Raw genomic sequence first — 4648 nt, 5'->3', positions numbered from 1 at the left:
TTTTATTTATTTACATTTAGGTACTTGTTGTTTGTATTATAAAGGAATTTTAGCATTTATTTTTTAACATATTATGGTACAAGAAATTTTATGTACCGGTAACAAATTTACGATATTTACGCATCATAGAAGACCAAGAACTCTTTGTCGTTGGAAGAACGTCGTAAGTTCAAAACTGATTATCATATTCCAGGGTATTATTTTGCATACGGATATTGTTATTGATTTCTAGTTACACTTTTATCTCATAAGCATAAATAAAAGAATTGAAAACATTTATATAGATATGGAATTAGTACACCTATGTATAATGTGCATCCTTATTTTTATTTTTCCCTCACAAATTTGGGCAAAAAAGTGCGCAGCATACACAGCAAAAATGGTTGTAGCATTGTACTACTTGCAGCAATAATACTCAATATAGCTCTATGACTGTAGCTTAGTGTGCTAACTGCTGACTACCCTGAGCAAATGTGTGGCCATCATTCTGGCCCAGGCCAGGCAGACTACGTTTAGCAAGATGCTGATTCCCTGAGTGGCTTGCCAAGCAAATGTCTCTGGTTCTTCCAGTATTTTCAGCTGAATGATTTTCAGCACTGGACCTGAAGGGGCTGCTGTGGCCCCCAACCAAGACTCCATCTGTTAAAAACCTCATATTGATTTGTATCCAGATTTACAAAAATCCGCCCCTTCTCCTCCTTCTAGTGGGATAAATAAGGCAGATATACTAGATGAAGCCTGCTATGGGAGCAGAATCCTAATCATTGTGCTCAGGGTTGAACCAAACTAATTTAATCAGAATTAGGACTTTCTCAAAGAGCCATCTATATTCAGGGGCTTATTGTTTTCTTATTCTGACAGCATGTTCATCAGCACTCGCAGGGTCTAGCAAGTAGTAATTAAAAAGTTGTAATTGGTAAAAAAAAAAAAAAGTAAAAAGCGACAAGTTTTAGTAGAGAAAGAAATTATAAAATGGCATTTAAAATGTTTGGTTAAATAGGTAATAATGAAACACTATGAGATATATAGGCTATGTCAGCAGTGTGTCTTATCTTAATCCTGTATTTTTATGCCCCTTCCACGCAAAAGGGATTTAAAGTAAAATTTACTGATTATATGTAGTGGGGACACAGCACGTCATCAGCTAGGAAATGCAGGTCCATTTTGACTATTTAATTAGTCAGTAATTACTTATTATGTATTTTCTGTGTACCAAACCTGTACCCTTAGCTCCTGACCTGAATTGAGAGTACCACATGGCAAGACTCCATAAAATAGAGTACCATTGCAATTAAGACGTTGGAAGGACATCTGAAGGTCAGGGTACAATCATGTTATACCCAAATTATAATGTGACCAGGATAGCTGTGCTCCCACTATAGGTCCTTTAAAAAGCCCCAGGAGATGACAGGTTACTGCTTACCACCCATCATTTGCTTCTGGAGAGTTTCTGAAGTGTTCTCTCCTCCCTTTGCTGTCATGGAAGTCACTCCAGGAAGGAAGAAGATAGTTTGAGCACCAAACCAAACAGGTTTGTTGGGGAAATTTGCCCACTGGAGTCTGGGGCTCTGATTTTAGTTAAAACTGATGTTCTTCCTTATTTATTTATTTATTTAGCATTTATTTGATGTTGAATTTACTCCCATCCCATAAGTTTTTGTTTCTTCAGTTTCTTCTGGGATATCTTTTTTTTCTGTGCAGCCTCCTCTCCTGGTTTAGGAGCAATCTGCTGTTTCTCAGTTAGGACCATCTCAGTGTGGCAGGGAGAGCTTGTGTATGAGTTAATCCGCCCATGAGCTCTGTAAATTCTGCGCCGCATCGTGGGAGCTTTGTTCATCTGGCTGTGCTCATCAACCAGAGAATCTACATCTAATCCCTTACATTCGGCAGTATTCTCTGCATTTTTAAGCATTTTTATGTGCAGCAAAAATGCTGCATTTTTGGGGGGCCACTGACCCTGCGTCCGGCCCCATTGTTTGGCCGGGGCGGCCCCACTGTTTGGCCTGGGCACATCCACAAACTCCACCATTGTAATTACAGAACGGCACGCATTGCTTCTGTAACGTGACATCCTTTAGCTACTTGGTGGCTTTTCGGATATGCATACCCCTGTGGCCTGGGCAGTTTCACAAGTATTCTTAAAGTGAACATGAAGATTCGAACCTCTTGATTTATATGATTTTGTGGGGTTCTCTGGGTCAAGTGAATAGAGAACCATTTTCAGAGGTCATATCAGGCCACTTATAGGAGGAGGCTGATGTTCTTCCTTCTGTCTGATCTTTTAAGCCAAGACTTTGTCCTAGAGCAAGAATCTCACCCTCTACCCCCCATTTGGATATTCTTCCAGAGATAATGTATACATGTAGAAGTATGCTTTGTTTTTGGGTTTTTGTTTTTTTGTCAGTCATTTGGGAAATGCAAAATTTGATATCTATTCCTGATAAAAATTCTCTGAACACTAGGAATACAAGAGCATTTTCTCAACCTATTAAAAGGCATCTATGAAAAACCTAGAGCTATCATACTTAATGGTGAAAGATTGAATGCTTTTCCCCTAAGATCAGGAAAAAAGTGGGGATGTCTGCTCTCACAGCCTCTATTCAACATTGTGTTGGAGGTTCTAGACAGTGCAGTCAGGCAGCAAAAAGAAATATAAGGCATCTAGACTGGAAAGGAAGTCGTAAATTGTCTTGTGAACATGATTGTCTTAAGTAAAAAACCTGATGAACTCTACAAAAAGCTACTAGAGTGAGTTTAGCAAGGTTGTTTTCCCTTGTAATAAAGTCCAGAGATGAAGTTCAATTCAGTTTTAATTCTTCCTGCTAGTGTCAGTAACAGTCACTCAAATACAGCATTTATTCACCAAAGACTAGACATTTTTTTAAAAAGATTTTTATTGGGAAATTGGGGGGATGGGAACAGCACTGGGGAATTGGGGGAAGGGGAACAAACAAGTTGCTGTCCTTTTGTTCTTCAGTCTAGTTGTGGAGGATATTGCTTCACTGGCCCAAGTTGGCACCATCATTGCGCTCTTCCCAGGTGAGGGAGATCAGTCGCCAGCTTCTGGACAGCCGCTCAATGCGGCTGTTGGCCGCTCACGCTGGCTGCTGGCTACACACCGTAGCCCATGGCAACCCACTGCCACAGAGGCTGCAGCCTATGCCATCACAGGCGACTCTCGGCAGCCCAGCTCCAGGTTGAGCTGTTGTTCAGCATCTTAGCTGTGGAGGGCAGTGTCACTGGCCCTCATATGTGGGATCCGAACCGGGGCCCTCNGGTGCCAACTTGGGCCAGTGAAGCAACGTCCTCCACAACTAGACTGAAGAACAAAACGACAGCAACTTGTCTGTTCCCCTTCCCCCAATTCCCCAGTGCAGTTCCCATCCCCCAAAAGAAAAAAAAAAAAAGAAAAGAAATAGCATCATAGCTATTCCATTGGGAAAAAACGTATTCGTTGTATGGAAATAGCATACATAGAACCAGGCAGATATTTTCATAAGTAGATCTTCCAGCAATCCACTCATAGGTGTTTACCCAAGTGAAATGAAAACTTGGGTTGAACAAATGTTTACAGTGGCTTTATCCATACATTCTTTCAAAACTGGAAACAACCCAAATAACCCTCAACTGAAGACTGCATAAACAAGCTGTGGCACACCATATAATCAAATGCTGCTCAGCAATAAAAAGGAGCAAACTAGTGATACATGCAGCAACATGGATGAATCCAATTGTGTTATGCAGTATAAAAGAAAGCAGATTCCGGGGCTGGCCGAGTGGTGCGTTGGTTAAGAGTTGGCTTGGGATGCCAGCTCTGAGTAGCAGGGCCCCGGTTTGGATCCCACATATGAGGGCCAGTGACGTTGCGCCCTTTACAGCTAAGATGGTGAACAACAGCTCAACCTGGAGTTGGGCTGCTGTGAGTTGCTGGCCAGGGCAGCATAGGCTGCAGTGGGGCTAGCCGGCAGCTGGCGTGCGATTTTTTGAGCTGCCGGGAGCTGCAGTGAGCGTCTGTCCAATGGCCAGCGAGGGACTGCCTCACCTGGGAAGAGTGCAATGATAAAACCAACATGGGCCAGTGAAGCGATGTCCTCCACAATTAGACTGAAGAACAAAAGGACAGCAACTTGTCTGTTCTCCTTCCCTAATTCCCCAACGCTGTTTCCCTCCCCCAATTCCCCAATAAAATCTTTAAAAAAAAAAAAAAAGAAAGAAAGCAGATTCCAAAGGCTGCCTATTGTATGATTCAGTGTATATGACATGCTAGAAATGGCAAAATTGTAGGGACAGAATTCAGATCAGCCAGGGGGCTGGAGGTGGGAGGAGGGGCACAGGGGAACTTTATGGGTGATGGAACTGTTCTATATCTTGATTGTGGTGTTGATTACATGGCTATGCATTTTTCAAAATGTGTAGACTGTACACTAAAAAGGGTAAATTTCACTGTATGTGAATTATACCTTAATTTAAAAATTAGGGGAAAAAATAGGACCTCACAGAGACGGGTAGGAAATTCAACTTTTGACCATCACTACCATACTTTATATGTGGCAAATTTTTTTTTTTTTTTTTAGCTGAGCCATCCTGCTACCTATTGGCAGCTCAGCGGCTGCTCAGCTCGGGCTGGACTCGAACCGCCGTTGCTCAG

The 4648-nt window shown here is 42.0% G+C and overlaps 1 protein-coding gene across 1 annotated transcript in view; it reads left to right on the top strand.

Annotated features, from left to right (window-relative positions):
• Positions 1-4648, top strand: part of ARMH3 (armadillo like helical domain containing 3) — a 192084-nt gene that overhangs the window by 131027 nt on the left and 56409 nt on the right. The window lies entirely within an intron of this gene.

This window comes from Hipposideros armiger, unplaced genomic scaffold, assembly GCF_001890085.2.
Source record: "Hipposideros armiger isolate ML-2016 unplaced genomic scaffold, ASM189008v1 scaffold_28, whole genome shotgun sequence".
In the NCBI taxonomy this organism is placed as follows: Eukaryota; Metazoa; Chordata; class Mammalia; order Chiroptera; family Hipposideridae; genus Hipposideros; species Hipposideros armiger.
Note: the sequence above shows the minus strand (reverse complement) of the source record. Positions and strands in the feature narration are given on the sequence as shown.